Raw genomic sequence first — 18,350 nt, 5'->3', positions numbered from 1 at the left:
TCATACATGTATCATGTTGCTTTCGAACACATTCCACCAAAATATAAAAAGTGCAGATATAACAGGGTTTTTTTTGTTAAATTGACTTTATTGCTGACTCTAGGCCCATATAAATATTTTCAGAATTGACATTTTGTTTGATATCCAGTTAGAGTCGTTCACAGAGTATAACAATAAAGCATATTTATATATATATATATATGGCAATAAATGCATCACAAGCTTCTTTGTAATATAATTCATTTCTTTTGTATTGTTTATGTTTAATATATCATTTTAAATTATTTCTACAGATCAAATGTATACTAATTCTAATCATTATGAGACAAAAACAGCTCCAGACTCTTGTCGCTTGACATCTTTTCATTCCGAAACTGTGGGCAAAAGATATCATGCGTTAACAAGAATAAATGTGTGATTTAAAATAATTTTAAATACTATTAAAACAATTGCATGGCATTGATGAACAAATAAGATTAAAATACAATAAATCAAATCTCACCAGTCCTCATGGCTGCACCTGCAAAAGTACAAGCATTGTTACTGAATTACAACTCTTACAACAGCAGCAAACTGCTGGGTGGAGAGATTTTACAAGTATATACCGAATCTGCAGACCAACTTCTCATTTTGGTTAAACACATCCAGGCTAAACCCAGCAATGGAGCAGTAATTATGTTGTCAAATCATAGGGTTATGTTTTAGTAGAGATATATAGATCTGAAGACATTGTAACACACACACACACGCATACAAGCGCACCTGTGCCTCTCCTGTCTGGACCTGTTGCTCCTGCTGGGCTTGCTGCTGAGGATCATTGGGTTGTGGAGGACCATCCTGAAATGGGGGGACCTGTGTTTAAAAAAAAAAAATGCTATAAACGTGCTTGCCTACAATTTTACATTTCTGGAACTGTGCCAGTGTTTTTTATAGTCACCACAAGAGAGATGAGTACATATGAAAGCAAAGAAGTATTTTTCATATTAAAGCATAACCATCTCACCATGGGTGGCTGTTGAGCAGCTGTTTGAGGCACATACTCAAAGGGGAACATCTATGTATTAAAAAAAAATATATTTAATATTTCTCTCAGTTAGTGTGTTTTAAAATAAAAGTCTCTGTTTCAAATTAAGAACTGACATTTGGAAGTTGAGGAATGTGGGGAATGTTTGGTAGGTCCTGAAAATAACACCAATAAAATTACTAAAACTAACAAAGCAGTAAATGTTAAGATTAGATACTTATAAATTGAAAAGTGAAACATTACCTGGTGCTGAGAGAAGTCAAAGGGGTAAAACTTTAATATTGGGAAAGAAAAAGAAAACTTGCATTTATGAAATTGCATTAGCTTCAGGGTGACAAGCAGTCATGTTTGTCTCTGTAATCATTTGTAATTGCACACATTTTTAACAACGTATACTTAAACACTTTTGTGAATTCGTTGCTGGTGCAGAAATTACTGTAGCCTTTTTCGCTATTGACTCACAATTTCCACACTTTTTCTGCCTGGGGCTTTCGGGAGAGAGTACTTGATGAAAGCCTGTGTGGGGAACGTCTAAAAATAGAGAGAGAGAGTGTGTACGTGGTAGGAGTAAAGCACCAAATCATTTATTTACGAAAGACAAGTTAGGACATCGTAAACTTACCTGGCCGCCAGCTCCCCCTGCTGCATTATTTGGGAACCGCTGAGGAAATATCTGTAACCAATAAAATGTTTTACCTTAACCTTATCGCTTAACATTTCAGGTATTTAAAATGTATATTTAGCAAATGCCCGTACGATTTCCATGCTGATTGGAGCGTTTATACCAGGATGTGGCTGTGATGGTATGCCAGGGTAAGCACCGTTAGTTCCCTTCAAATCAAATGAAACGTTTTTACTGGAAGTCTCAAAAAGTTATAATTACGGTAGTATGTTCAATACATGTACCAACCCAAGATTTGCTATTTGAGTCTGTTAAACCTATAAATTATTTAAACACATGTCTCAAAGTAACATGCCATCGTGTGTCAAATTACAGTGCTATTTTTGTCATACAACTGGGTAGAAGAACACTCTGTAATGTTTACGTGCGGTGAGCCCCACCTGGCCCGGGTTGCCGTAATGGGGGAGAAAATTGAAAAACGGCGAAAGCTGAAGACAAACAAAGAAAAAAAAACATCAGTTTTAGCATGTAGACAAGCAAGAGACATTATAACATCAAAGACATTCCTGAACGATAGTTATATGTATAAGAGCATGTACTACTACTTACTGGTGCTGCGGATACTGCACCGGCCAGAAGAAGACACAGGAAAGATGTCCACATGGTCACTAACTTTACTAGTGGTGTGAGATACGAAAAATACAATGAATAGCCAAATTGAATTGAATTCTGAAGAAACAGTTTAGAGTTAAGGTATATGACAGGTTTTACTCACCTTGGCTGCAGGACGATTCTGGGATGTTGGATATGAGCTTGGTATCATTTCAAGAGAAAGTCCTTGCTTTTATTTGGTCTAAGGCTTAGCGGCTAGCCAATCACTTGACTTTATTATGACCTCACAGATGGAGCAGGATAGTTATTGAGAAAATGACCTGTATTGTCAGACACTGTCTGCCCATCTCTCAGGTATCATTAAAATGATAACAGTTGAGGAAACTGCTGAAATCAGCTTCTGTGGCTCCACACAAGCTACAAAAAATGATCTTGAGAAGTTTTATAGTTGATATTTCTTTGAGTTGGTCTTGTAGTTCAACTAAGAATGGGTTATTATGTTGTTGTTTTTTAACGGAAAATTTTAATTTTCAGCCTGATCTCACTGTTAATATGTAGTAATACGTAACTTTCAAAAACACAAAATATACTTTTTTGTACGTTTAGATACTGTAGATGCTAAAGCATACAATGTAGATGTATTTGCAACATAGCATTATTATGTTTTTACAGCTACAAATCATAAAAAGCATACATTTACAAATCTTACCATAAAGATTGCTGTATAATTTCCCTTTTTATAATTAACCTTTTTATCAATAATGTTACCACGCTAACCCTATCCCAAACAGTATCCTAAACCCAAACCCTTTTTATACAAAATTTTTTAAAATAAGTATTTTTTATATTTTTATATTATGCAACGTAACAGACAGAAATGTATAGGAAAATTTTGTATATAAAGTATATAGCATTTGAAAGATATTTAAGCTGCTAATAGACGGGTTGCACGGCGACGTCACTAACTGGTTGCGCGCGCAACCGAGGGGCAGAAAGAAGAGACGTGCATTGTGTTGTATGCTAGTAGCGGTGTCTGTAAGTCAAAATGCCAAGGAATTTTTGCGTGGAAAATAGTACCAACAGAGTCAGTGCTGGGTGCCTGATGTTAACATACCAGTAGATGCGACTATTACGTTACTAGCATTATAATTATAAAATTATAATTCATACATGTATCACAGTAACACTGCAAAAATAAAGACAGAAAAACAGATACAACTAAAATCAAGTCTTATTTATGTACAAACATTAAAGAACGCTTCAATAATTAAGGTTGTTGCAGTAGCAGATCAGCTCACCAATCGGTCTTTCTGCCCCTTGGTTGCGCGCGCACCCTGCAATGTTTGTAAACTTGCAACCCCTCTATACAGTCCTACCCCTAAACCTACCCAAAACAGTTAAAACCATACTGTTAGAAATAAAAAGCATAATAGACAGACAAGTGTAATCCCAATGATGTATTATTTATTGCAAAATTTCTAAAGCAGTTAAAATGATGATGTGCCACATCCAAGTCCCCACTGGAGTATACAGAAAATAATTAAAGTTATTAATTCAGCAAAACATTTATTCATCTTTTCTGTGTCAAGGTGCGCATTTTAAATTTCAAAAGTAAATCGACTGAAAGACGAAAATGTCTGTGACGTAGCACGCAAGGGCCAATGAGCTTTTGATATCACTGCCATAAAGCAATGTGTCATAAAGCTTCTTGTTATGAAAAACAAGAAACATGCACAATGAAAAAAATGATTCATTGAATTTAATAATTTTTTTAAGGTAAGTGGTTGAAATCAATTTATTTAAGCTACATTTAAACAAAAGTTTTATATTTTATTTTACTTTATTAATCTTTTTTGTTCAAATGTAGCTTAAATAAATTGATTTCAACCACTTACCTTAAAAAAATTGATTAAATTCAATGAATCATTTTTTTCAGTGCAATATTTAAATTAAAATTCATAACAAAGGCGAGATTTGACTTTTACGGTCACTGGTGAGAACTGGGATCAAAATTAATGGATGAAGGGCTGAATTTGGATCTGTTCCTCTCAATCATATGAATTTTAAATGTGGATTTCAGTGAATAAATAAAATTAAAGGATTAGTCCATTTTCTTAAAAAAAAATCCAGATAATTTACTCACCACCATGGCATCCAAATTGTTGATGTCTTTCTTTGTTCAGATGAGAAGAAATTATGTTTTTTTTTTGTTTTTTTTGGAAAACATTCCTGGATTTTTCTAATTTTAATGGACTTTAATGAACCCCGACACTTATTAGTTTTAAACGTCATCACGTCAAGAGGTCATGAATGCGAAACTACGCCTCAGTGTATACAAGTGTGGAGAAAGAGGACCGTTCCGACATTGTTGTATGTGGAATGATACTAATTAATGTTTTTGTGTCAGTTAATTGTTTAAATGGTCTGCAAATGAGTGTTTCATATATGTAACCCTTGACCTTTTGGCGTCATTACGCTGGCGCGTCACAGGACCGGAGGAAGGCAAGAAGTTGTGGTTTAAAAGTGCATATTTGTTATTTTTCTTGCCCAAAATGACAATCGTTTCGGTAGATAAAATCCTTATGCAGCAATCTTAAACTGCCTTAAAACTGTTAAGTGTTGGGGTCCATTAAAGTCCATTAAAATGAGAAAAATCCTGTTCCTCAAAAAACATAATTTCTTCTCGACTGAACAAAGAAAGACATCAACATTTTGGATGACATGGTGAGTAAATTATCCGGATTTTTTTAAAGAAAATGGACTAATCCTTTAACATCTTGTGTTTTGGTGTAATTAATGTTGCATAGGAGAAGGCTGCATACAGTAGGAGAAAAAGCATTTTGTGTAAACAAACTAAATAATACAAAATGGTTAAATGATTACAAAAATGTTATTCATTTCAAGGTTTAAAGTGTAGTCTTGTTTAATATTGTGTAATTCTCTAAAAGCCATGAACATTGTATTAGGTAAATAAGTATAATTTTACAAGGTGGTAGATTCGTATTAATTTGTACAACCACATTCGTACATTTTTGTATGGTTTGCTTTCCCCCCGTGACGGTGTTGAGGGCATGGTTACAGGGTGGGGTTTAGTTATAGTTTATTCTGATAATCATATTTTTTCGTACAATTCATATTAATTAGCCAACTAGTAATATATGTATGAATTCACGTGAGATTAGGCTGGCTCATTTCTGTTCTTGCAAGTTATACTGTACATAACCTATACAGTATACCCTTCTAAAAAAAGTGTTGTGCAGACATATACACAGATCAAAGTCAATATAGATGAATTTTATTCTGTGTTTTGATTGAATAAGTAATATAATATTCAGTAAATGGTATTATCAAAGATGATTATAAAAACTTGTCATTGTGATGAGCATTATGATAACAGATACAACACAGCATACTGTAAGAATAATGATGTAAAATAAGATATCTGGTTTTGAAGAAACTTTTGAAGATACAGTAGACATCCGCTGCAGTTAATAAGCAGTGACTCAAGAGTCATCGTCCCACCCAAGACAAGCTTAAAATCTCAAAATTACATATCCACCTCACATTATGTTGACATCTGCACCAGAGTGCTGCAAAGCGTTGACTATTACATTGAATTAAGCTGACATCATCTGTTATGACTAAATGTTTAAAATGATTTGATTTAAAATTTGATCAGTGTACTATCACCATACATATTTAATATTGACATTTGTTTACACAGCAAAGGCAGCCTGCTGTTCAATGTTTGATATTAAATTTTACCAATGATTAGCTGACAATCAGTGTCAATATTTGTGATTATGTTATTATAAACATATTTTAGCAAATTATTTCTTTAGGGCTCATCTCCACGATTGATGGTGGGTCTGATTGTGGGGCCGGGTACAGGTGCTGGGGTCGGTGCTGGGGCTGGTGCCGGGGCAGGGGCTGGAGCTGGGGCAGGGGCTGGGGCTGGAGCAGGACGTGGCAGCAGCCCAATGATTAGTGGCCACAAAGAGGACAGAGGATTAGTCGGAGCTGGCCTGGGATGATATGGATAAAATCCAGGAATGCGGTACGGATAGACCCTCTACAGTGCAAAATAAAAGTTGATTTAATTTTTGTGCAAAATGTTTATTTTTATTTTAGTTTTACATTGAGATTTATAAGAAAATTAAACTTATTAGAGTATAGTACCTCATCACTGCCAGAGGAGCCCCAATGATGATTATGGCAAAGCTGTAAATCATTTAAACATGTTGTCTTGAATTCATAATGTTATAATTTTTATAATATATTACATAAACTAAAGTCTCTTACTGTTCCGGTGATAAATAGACACAGCATGGTCAGTAACATGAAACTGTTCATTTTGGGATGGCACATTTTTACCTTCATTTGGAAAGAATAGAATTACATAGGAAATCCTAAATACAGTAACAGTAAATAACAGATCATTATGGCTGAAGTCATAGTAACTTCCTTAATAATTCATGATAATTCTGTAACCAACAATGTATTTTAATGACACACTGGTTTGACTGCAAATGTTTAAAGAAGAAATGGTTTAAAGGCAGCTTTTAAAGTATCTGTAATGATAAAAATTTATTATTTAAAACTAGGAATAAAAAAGTTGTAAAAGAGAACTTAAGCCTTTTCTGGCTTTTCTGCACTGTACTTTCTATTTGAAATATAATTATAATTGTAAGATTTTATAAAGATTAAAATTACTTAAATTTAAATTAAAATATAAATAATTGTATTTTCTACAAAACTGATTGAAAGCATTAGCATTTAGATCTAAAGTATTTTTTAAATATTGACTTACTGTTTTGTAATCCATGATGTTCTGAGAAAACTGAGATGTCCGTCCTGCTAAAGCATTCAAATCGACTGATCAAAAGCAGTTTAATCGTATGCATATTTTACTCATCATGTAGGCAAACCTTAAGCTACAAGGACTTTACAATGTTTAGTCACGTTTTAATCCTTAAAATTCCCAAAATCTCACTGTCAGGTTATGCAATTATAATCTGTTCCTTGACTTCCTTTATGGACATGGGTTGCTTCAGAGGATTTACTAATCTTTTTGGCTCTGTTTGGTGAGACTGAAAACAAATGGATACATATGGCTTAATCTTTGCACAACAGACAGTGGGATTAATATAGGATTTGTTAACTGATCTTAAGTCTTTTTCCACAGAATTTAAAGTGGTATGCTGATGGTGTTACACCAAAGTGAATGTGTAATTTTTCCTTTTTTCCAAACTGTGCCGGTTGTGACAATATAACCCCCCCAACAAAAAATGATGCAAGGAGCATGTTCATAATTTGTTATTATTTAAATATACAGTATTGTGCAAAGGTTTTAGGCCAAAACCAGCTTTGATGTTTTAGCACATGTTTTATCACTCTTATTTTTAAGATATAAACAGAAAATACAGTAGGGGAGAACCGGGACGAAAGTAACAAAGCGATTTTCTCTGAGCCCTAACAACATTTGCATCCCAAACTACGACAGCATCTTAGGTACACAACCCCTGACAGAGCTGACAAATGACTCATTACTCATACTTTACTCATCATTTTCTGCGTGTAGATCCAGAAAGGTGTTTTCAACCATGATGAGTAAATTCCCAAAGTGGTCTTATTTCTTATAACGCTTTGTTTTTCTGGTTTCATGTGTTAAAGTACTGATCAATCTACGGGTTTTTTAGTGCTGTAACACATCCTGAAGTTTGACCTCTCTGAGTTTTTTTAAATAAAAGTAAATCGGGATTAAAAACTTTGGCAAAATCATGTCCCACTAAGAAAAGTCCTAATTCTGTTGGAAATTAATAAAATTTTCATGAAGAAAAAAAATCAATGTTATAATCAGGGGGCCCTTTGCACATAAGGTTCTTCTATAGGTTTATTTTTATTTTTTATTAATTTAATGATTATATGCTGGTCCATTGCCTACAAAATCAGCTGTCCTCGGTTAAGAGATAATCATTTCTACTTGATTAAAAAAGCCAAAAGTAATAATTGAATAATATATTTACCACATGAAAGAGTACATTGTAATATGTATTAAAAACTACAAACAGTGAGTTTTGAACAATATTTACTATTATTTTGTGATTGCTCAAAATGTGTCCCACATATACGTCACCACAGTCAGATATTTATAAAAAGCATTAAACTACAGGGTCAACTGCATTCCTGAGGACCCCATTTTCAAACCTTCAGCTCTACTGCATGCTTCAAGATCACTAAAGCTCCTGTATGTTTGTTATTTTCTCTTAAACTTCTTCATATTTTTGGACACGGCTACTGTGACAACCATAACATGTCAACACCGTCATCTTTGTAATAAAAAATATTAGATTAGATTATGAAATAAATGTATCATTTTTAAGAAGAGGTCTGAAGTAGCTAGCAACAGAGGGGAAACAAGATGGCTAATGTGAACAACTTATCTATTTTTTTATCTATATTAGGTTTTTGTCACCACTGTCAGATGTCACCACCGTCAGGTTTTCTGTCTTTTCTGTATTTTAGGAAGTTATGATTTGATATTTGTTCATCACAGTGCTCAGGATTGTTATTTTTTAGACCAAATATTTACATAAAGTTTAAGCAAGAAGCCATTGACTTGAGTGGTATACATTTTGAAATAATGAGGCCAATGTCACCACCGTCAGACAGAGTTTTATTTGTTTTAAATGAAAATTCTTACAATATGCTGTTGAGTTATTAAATTAATAGTCTCCATTAATACAAAAATATGTTTATTAAATAAAAAAATCATTACTTTTTCTATTTAGGCTTAAAGTAAATGTTGTAATAACTGGAAAAACGCCTATTTTATGAAAAAAATACGAACAGGGGAGGTTGCACCAGTAAATTGCTGAACAGCCAAGACCTTGGTCTGTAATGATATAACTTCAGATTTTGTAATTTAACAAAAACATTTTTCAAAATTTAAACCTGTTTTATCCAAATTCCCAAGAATCACTGGTATATTTAATAAAAACAAGTGTAAAACAAAAATATATCTTGTTTTGTTGTGTTACTTTCGTCCCTGCAGGTGGGGTGGAAAGTAACAATTCACTACTTATGTTTAAAGTGAAATTATACATTTGTTCAGAATTCCACCTGGTATTGATAGACCTTGTGAGTTATTGACCACAGCAAAAATATATCTCTGTGTATAACATTATCTTTTAAAATTAAATATGTATATAGTTTAAACAAAAAGCAGTGATTGAAAGTGATTTGGTAACATTTCTTATTTGCTTGATTCTTATTCTGTATTCTTAATTTATAGTAGGCCTAAACATACAACATGAGGTGTGCATAATTGTTAAGACGATTAATTGAAAGGCTGTATTTGTTGAAGCAACTGTAACATATTGCTTTTGTTTTTATCTAATATACATGAAATGTTTATTTTACTGCAGGTTTCATCAATAAAATGACTGTAAACCTCACTTACACTGAAAAAAATGGACTTGGTGGGTCTTTGAATTTAAATAAAATAAACATGTATATGCAACACAAAATATTTATATTCCTTGTGTAAACATAATTTAATTGATTAGGATGAAAATGTTTTGTTTGAATGTAAAATGAACACATTATTCTCACATTGATTAAAATTGATTGAATTGAATACTTAAAGCAATAAAATTGAGTTTGCACACAAAATGGCACCTCCTGAGCAGAAGGTGGCAGTAACGCTCAATAAAAAGGACGTCAATCGCCATAAAAGAAGAATAAACATCGTTTGTTTTGGGCGCCAAAATGAAGACTCAGCAGCAGTCAGTCAGAAGAACTCTCTCAGACGGACACCACGTTATTAAAGTAAGTTCTATTATTTATTTATGTTCACTTTATACGTGATACATCTTCACTAGATAGACAGTTTTTTTTACAATATGTAGCCATTGCAATGACTTGTAGTAAAAATGAGTTTGGAGGATGTTGGTGGAGTAAGTGAACGTTACAGTCAGTCAGTCAGTAAGTGTAAGGCTCATAAAGAAAAACAGCGTTTTAAAAATGTCAGCTGTATAACGTTATTTCACGTTTGGTAGTTTTATCCGAGTTGAAAACTGACAGATTTGAGTTGACTTTTGAGGCACTTTTTACTCAGTTGTTCTATGGAAACGGTTCAGGACAAATAAAACGCTAACGGTTAACCAAACGTTATTCTGTCCAGAGTAACGTTATCCATGTAAGTAATTTACCAGATGATATCAATTGACTACATTAATAATGACATTGCGTATGAAACAAACTGTCTGCTTAATCAGATGAACAGACCCGCGTCAGTTATTCGTGACTTCACTAACGTACGCCACGAGCAACACTTGATTCTATTAGAAAAAGCTTTTTTAAATGTCTCGCGTGACTTCTGGTATATTAACTGAAAAAAAATGCTTTATAGTGCCACGCCTTAAAGCTGACGTTTTCAGAAGAGAACCTTGTTGTTTTAAGGTCTCATTTTGTCAAAATTTTGTATGACTGATATAACGTTAATACTTATTTCATTATTGCTCTGTGTATGTGTGACCTTCATCATTTGAGTTTATGTGTTGATTTCACCTCTGAATTTTTCCTCTTATAGGTCCATCATCCTTGCACACACTCAAAAGCATTGGTAAGTAATTCATATCACTGTTTTACTGCTGTTAGGAGCTAAATCTTATTTTTGTAACTAATATACAATTATTATTCTTTGACTCGCAGTACTCAAATATACAATGGTTGGTTAATTTGTTTTCAGATAAATGCTGAATTTAAAAGCATCACTACTGTCTTATGTTCCTGTGTCACCTGGACCTCCAATCCAAAAACCTGACGAAACTCTTCTATCAGAAAGGAGGACAGCTAGCAAAAAGACTTAGAACAATCAATGATCAAATGACAGAAGTAAGTAATATAGATTCATAGACATAAAAATGTGTAAACCTTGTTGGAAGTACAGAAAATGTAGTATGTTTTAGTTACATCTTTTGGCACAAGGGTCATTAAAACACCTGGGAAGATTTAAAGGGGTAGTTCACCCAAAAATAAAAATTCTCATCACTTATTCCCTATCATGTTGTTACAAACCTTTATAAATGTCTTTGTTCTGATGAACACTAAGGAAGATATTTTGAGGAATGTTTGTACCCAAACCAATCATAAGCCCCATTCACTTCCATAGTGAGGAAAAATACTATTGAAGTGAATGGGGCTCATGAACAGTTTGGTTGCAAACATTCCTCAAAATAAATGTCTTCCTTCGTGTTCATCAGAACAAAGACATTTATACAGGTCTGTAACAACATGAGAGTGAGAAAATGAGAGAATTCACTTTTGCTGTGATTGTCAGGTGTGGTAGCACACACTCGAAATGTGGCCTCTTTATTTAACTCATCTCAGTGTAGTGAACACACACACACACACACACACCTGGAGCAGTGGACAGTGCAGCTGCCTTGCTTTGTAACCCATATATTTGTAACCAATTGTAACATGCTGTGGCAATGCACATGGGTCTGTATACTTACATTTATATTTGTTTGCATTGTACTAATTTCAAATGACACTTTTATTGTAACAGTAACTTTTTTCTGTTTCTTTAACTACATTTGTCTGTTTTGTACAGGGCATGGATGAAGTCAGCATCAGCGAGGTCATTTGAAGACACCACTGTTGGGATTTGTGCTCTCAAACAACATCCTTCTTGTGATGAAGAAGAGGATCTTTGTATAGTCCTGGAAGGCATGAAGGTGTTGCAACATCGTGCCATGTTTTTTGAGCTGATGTATGCCTTAAACCTGAGCTATCCTGATCTCCGCTTTATTTTTGAGGAAATCCAAAAGATTTTAATGGAACTGCATTGACCGTAACTTTAACGAACAGTTTCTTTCAGTGAAAGGATCAGAAAGACTGTGCTGCTCATTTTTGTTATCTGTTTTAAGTGTTTTCTCTTATTTAAACATTAACAGTTTGCTGCTCAGAGTTGATTTTGGAAATGGTTGTTGTATTTTGTTTTTGTTGAATCTTTGATTAACAGTTTATACAACTGCTGTAGCTCTGACTTTCTGAAGGATTGATATTTTCCAGTTTGTAAATCAATTTTAAAAATAATAGTACTTACTGTTTTGCATGTCTCTTTGGAATGCAGTGTTTGTGCTTTAGCACTTCTAAATCTACTGTGATAGTAACTATTTTAAACATTTGGGTCAGTTTTACAGATGGGGCTTTTCCTAGTCCCAGACTTTTGCAATGCCTTAATTTGAAAACATATTGCACTGACATATCGTGACATATATGAGTGCCATTGTTTTGTCTCAAGATGTACTCCAGTGTTGTTTTTGTAAGGTAGGTTTGTTTGTAAACTTTTTTTGTAAAAAATATCCTAATATAACTAGGGCCTAGTCATGGATTAATCTACAACCTGTCTGGGAAATTGCCCCTTTGTATGAACTGCATGTGCTGATTGTTGTAATAGTTATTGACTGTTAATGAATTAATGTGTAATGATGTCATTGAATTGATGATCTGAAAGCAGTGGTTTGCCTCAATATCACTAAACATTTGTTCAAAACTCTTTGCTTTTTATGCCAATGCAAATGTATTTTGTATTTAAAAAAGAAATAAATAACATTTGGATAATTATGGGTGATTATTCTGGTGCCAGAGACATAATGAAATTGTTTTAGAGTTAAATAATCCCATAATATAAGCATTAAAAAAGCATGTTGGAATTACAGATGAAAATCTAGTCCCCTTACATAATAAAATTACTTAAACATTACAAAATAAATGTGTTATAGGAAAGAGAAATAGCACTTTGAGTCAACATATTTATATTAGACTACCTAAAACAATTAAAATGTTTTGGTCTGACACACAAAAATTAAATGAGGAAAATTATGTTGGTTTTACACAATCGGATTATGTGGGACCGATGTACACATTAAAATTACGTAAATTGAAAGGATTTTTTTTTTCAGTGTAGACTGTGACTAAAATGTATGTTGCATTTCACCCTGTAATACATGAGCCACTAAATAACTAAACTGACTATGCCTAATTTCAGCCATTTTGCACACAAAGTTGTCTAGTTTTTGCCTAGTTTATACTGTCAGCTATTTGGGTATTTTTTATTATATAATGTCTTAAAAATAAACAAGAAAACTGTTGTGCTTAAACAAATAAATTATGCTAATATGATTGTAGTTTTTAATTTTGTAAAATTCATAACATTCCACTGTGATATGAGCTTTTCAATTTGTAGTTATAAAAGTGCAAAATAATATTCAAAGTTGTAATTGTAATGTAAAAATTAATGAATTGTGCCACTAAAGGTTTTTTTATCTATTATTTCGTGGAGCGTTTGCTTTCAGTATTAAAACATTATGTTCATCTTTGGAGCATTTGATATAACGACTCCCTGTATCTGTATTCACACTATTTAAAAAATATATTTATTTGCTGCTACAAATTCAGAGAGAGCATCACACACAAATATTTCATTAAATGATGTAAGTTTATTTTGTTAGACACCAGGAACAAGTATCAAGTCACACATTACAATCCAAAAAAAATGGGTGCAACTAAAATTTATTATAATTATTTATAATTAGTTATTATAATTGGTGACTCATCTCCCTAAGGGCTTGGATATCGATATGGAGCTGGAGCAGGAGCAGGAGCAGGAGCTGGAGCAGGAGCAGGAGCTGGACATGGAGCTGGACATGGAGCTGGACAAGGAGCTGGACATGGAGCTGGACATGGAGGACAAAACTGCAAACTGACATCTAAGGAATTGCTTAGCTTCTCTCCATGTTGCTCATCATCTGCCTGTTAAAAAATATTATTTAATTTCATTATTTACATTCATGTTAGGAAAATGGTTACATATGACATAATTAACATTTAGTCAGGATTTATTTATTATTGTCATGTCAAATGACCAACAGCAACATAACTAATAGTGAATATCAGAAATGCAGAGACGGTTACTCACCAGCACAACACAGCAGAGTCCGATGACACAGGCAACAATGAAGAAAGATTTCATGATTCTTGATAACCTGTGAGATCAAATATTAAATAATGTGTTAAAGCATTCCTCAAAGTTTCTTCAAAAATAAATAAATGTAAATTCTACCTTGGATGGCTTTGCAGTAAATCACCTCAGTGAGTCCTCTGAAGCAGGTATGATATTCAAACAGCAGTGAGATGTGTCCTTTATAAATACATTATCAGCGTGGAACTAACCAATCAGAAGATGTTATACAGTGAGATGTTTGAGAAATCTTTTTGAGATTGTATCACAAACCTCATTATCACTCTGTATTTGGCAAGTTGGACTTTACTCAACAATTAGGGAAATGATTCACTCTACTCGTATAGTATATCAAATACAAAATGTTTTGGCTTAAATTGAGTTTCTGCAATACATGAACAAAACAAAAGATTAAGGCACACCTTATGAGTAGATGTGACTGGGATTTTCTGTCTATGATAATAAATAATTATCTTTATTATGAAGATTTCTTTTTTATGAATTTTTTTTTATCTTCTGACTTCTGCTGTTTCAGCTAAAACGGTTTCATTTCAAGCCATTTCTCTTCTCGTTATGGATTTGTAACATTCTAAGAAAAATACCTGCATTATTTTTCCGTATTGTACAACATTCTCTGCTGCCTTAAATTTTTGTTTAATCAACTCAGATTTACAAGTCATTTTGACTTACTATGATTTATCTTGACTATAGATGAGTTGTTATAACTTCATTTTATAAGTTGTAGCAACTCATCTCTTGTCAAGATAAATAATAGTAAGCTGAAATAACTTGTAAATCTGAGTTAATTAAACAAAATAATTTAATGCATGCAAAGATATTTTTACAGTGCAGTATTTCAGTGTCTTTATATCAAGTGTCACGGAGTGACTTTTTGAAGGGTCGGAACCGAAAGTGGGCGAAGATTAGTTCTGCCCGGACACTTTTCCCCAAACACCAGTTACTTCCGGGAACTTCGGGAGACCGAGGCTGTTTCTCAATTCCAAGAACACAAAGAACGGACTTGCGTTCTTGTGGAGACTGGTCTTGCTCGGCGACCTCGGAAGAACGAACTCAGAAGGTAGTGAGAACACAGAACGCACCTGTGAGAATTGAGATGTTTGCGACCTCCCTACTGGTCACGTGACCTCCCCAGATTTCAGCACCCAAGTCTGCACTCGATGCATCCTCGATATCAAGAACTCATCCGGGGATTTTCACGCGTCCTCTGTACTTGTGTTCTTGAGAATTGGAATTGAACTTCGACTGTTAATGATGACGTAGAGCGAGGACACAAGAACGCAAGATCGCTGAAGAACGCATATTGAGAAACAGCCCGAAATCAGGGCAGGATTGGTGACAGGTGTGTCGTTGAACGTGGCGATCGACGATTGGGTGAATCAGGCGGGAAGAGGAGTATAAAAAGGGCATTAGAAGTACAGGAAGTGTGGTTGTTTTCCAACGGATACTGCTGTTTGAGCCGAACGTTCGGGGCAATCGGAGAGGAGATAGAGACGGACGTATACCTATATCGCAAAGCGAAGAAAGAAAGGGGCCACCGGAATATACAGGTTTGGGAACTTAAACCCGATTGAATGGAACACTGTGTTGACTCATACTGTCTTTAGGAAAGGAGAGGTACATACCGGAAAAGCTGCTAGAGGATCTTGCTGGATATGTGTGAGTAGATGTAAGGATAAAGAGAGGAGAGTTAATATCAACGGAATCGTGAGTACATTGGAAGATCAATCTGTCTGTATACCTTGCCTTGAGCATAAAACACAGATTATTGTTGTGAGTTGCGAGACAGTGCGTAAGCGGCCCCACCGTAGGAAGGATTGGTGGGCGAGCGAGTACCAACCAGAACGGGAGGACGTTATTCTGCTGTGGCCGCGACGTCAGCTGTGGGCCATCTGCTGTGTCAGCGTATTGGATTCTCCCCTGGACGAACTCTCGGTCCAAACGTAAGGTGCCGACCTTAAGCCACTGGAGTGTGTGAAGTGCATTGGGTGAGTCTGTGTCGACGTGTGTACACTTGGAGATTGCAGTGCTGTGCCGTGTCCCTGTTTGTCTGCACTTACCCTTTTAGGCCGAGAAGGAAATCCTGTGGGGGAAAATGTATGCTGTGCCAGTAGTGACCACCTCTTATATGTATGCCTGCTCCTAACTCCCGACCCCTGAAGAAAAGATCCCGTGTGCCCCTTTTGTATACTCACAGTATGCCTGAAGAAAAGATCCAGTGTGCCCCGTTTGTATACTCACCGTACACCCGAAAACCAAGAGCCCAGAACATTTAATGCCCCCCCTGCTATGAAGGGCCAAGGACTGAGACCATCTCTTAAGTATTTAATTCCCCCCTACTTGTCTTTTTAATATTTAATAAAATTTGTTACATTTTATCCCTTTGTCTGCCTGGTCATTGGGGTGTTTTGGGACCTCCTCGGGGTGGAAGTGAAGGAGGAGCGTGACCCGCGACAGGGGCGGTCCGCTCCCACCTGTGACACAAGTCTAATAAAGGTACTTTAAATTAATGAATTAGCAGGATTTTTTTGGATTAGCTTCTTCAGATATGTTTAGCCATTTTTTCAATGAATGTGCTTCTTCTTTAGTATCTTTTAATAAGATTAATAAATGAAGACCTCAAATGCAAAAGCCACTAAACGCCACCAACAATGATATCTAATCCTCTAGTCATGCATTATGTGTCATTATCTCGGTCTTACCGGCCGCTATGTTTTGTTTCCCTGTCTTTGTGTTTTGTTTTGACAGTTTCACACATGCGCGTCTCTCACATGGGTGTCATCAGTGTGATTTCCTTCACGTGCGTCACTTCACAACTGCTCATTATTTTGGTGGCCAATCGGTTTGCTATTTAATCCCTGCGTGTTTTGTGTCTCATTGCAAGTTCGTCTTTGTATGTGCTCGCCCGTTTCTAGCTCGTCTAGATTCTAGTCCTGTCTTGTCTAGTGAATTATCTTAGTCTGTTTAAAGTTATTTCCCCGTTTATCTGTGCTCTCTGCTACCCGGAAGATTTGGATTACCGCCACTGTTACCTACAGTTATCCTCTGTTTCCATCTACTCATTAAAGACTGCCTTATATCTCCATCTCCGTGCAGAGGATTCTCACCGCGGCTTTACCGCTGTCCAGCAGGGCGGTCCTTCGCCTCGGGAGCTGTCCAGCTTCTCTCTGTCCAGCTCTCAGCACCTCTAACGCTCTCTCTCTCTCTCTCTCTGCCGCCACAGGATCACTCCCCTCGATCGCCTGCCGAGTGTGGCGTTGTGCCCAGGCGTGTTGTGGATTTCACTCATTCTCCAGTGTGTTCTCTTATCTCTCTCCCACAGTCTGTTGAAGTGTGGCTGGTGCCCGGACGTGTGTGGATCTTGCCCAGTTTCCAGTGTGTGTCTCACCGCTCTCTCAACGTCTGCCTCAGTGTGGCCTTTGTGCCCGGACCTGCCATTGAGATTGACTTTGAGTGTTTTTATTTAATAAATTCTGTTCATCTGCACTGGGATCTCTCTGTGTTTTTTCCATAACAATAGGTGTAGAGAGCTCCTGCTTTTGCTCAAGTGTAAGGGGACCAGACTATATTTGAAACTTAAACCAAGTTTATTATGTTATTTAATATGGTATACAAATTACCTGTATTACCTGGTTGTTTTCCAATAAAGAGACTAAGAAATATTTAGAAATGGCCACTATACTATTGCAAAAACAAATGTAATGGTTGCATGGTGGCCTACTATGTATATGTATATAGTTTAAACAAAAAGCAGTGATTGTGAGTGATTTGGTAACATTTCTTATTTGCTTGATTCTTATTCTGTATTCTTAATTTTTAGTAGGCCTAAACATACAACATGAGGTGTACACAATGGTTAAGACGATTAATTGAAAGGCTGTATTTGTTGAAGCAACTCTAACATATTGCTTTGTTTTTATCTAATATACATGACATTTTTATTTTACTGCAGGTTTCATCAATAAAATGACTGTAAACCTCACTTAGACTTTGACTATGAAAAATGTATGTACTGCATTTCACCTTGTAATACATGAGCCACT

General features: G+C 35.2%; 1 long non-coding RNA gene across 1 annotated transcript; it reads left to right on the top strand.

The window, feature by feature from the left end:
* The first annotated feature begins 9,723 nt into the window (after positions 1 to 9,723).
* On the top strand, positions 9,724 to 13,195 carry LOC135746806 (uncharacterized). Its single transcript, XR_010531627.2, has 4 exons — positions 9,724 to 10,088; positions 10,852 to 10,884; positions 11,011 to 11,156; positions 11,878 to 13,195. It is a non-coding gene; the product is annotated as an uncharacterized lncRNA (long non-coding RNA).
* The last annotated feature ends 5,155 nt before the right edge of the window (positions 13,196 to 18,350 follow it).

This window comes from Paramisgurnus dabryanus, chromosome 4 (assembly GCF_030506205.2).
Source record: "Paramisgurnus dabryanus chromosome 4, PD_genome_1.1, whole genome shotgun sequence".
Taxonomy (NCBI): Eukaryota; Metazoa; Chordata; class Actinopteri; order Cypriniformes; family Cobitidae; genus Paramisgurnus; species Paramisgurnus dabryanus.
This window is presented reverse-complemented; position numbering and strand designations above follow the sequence as displayed.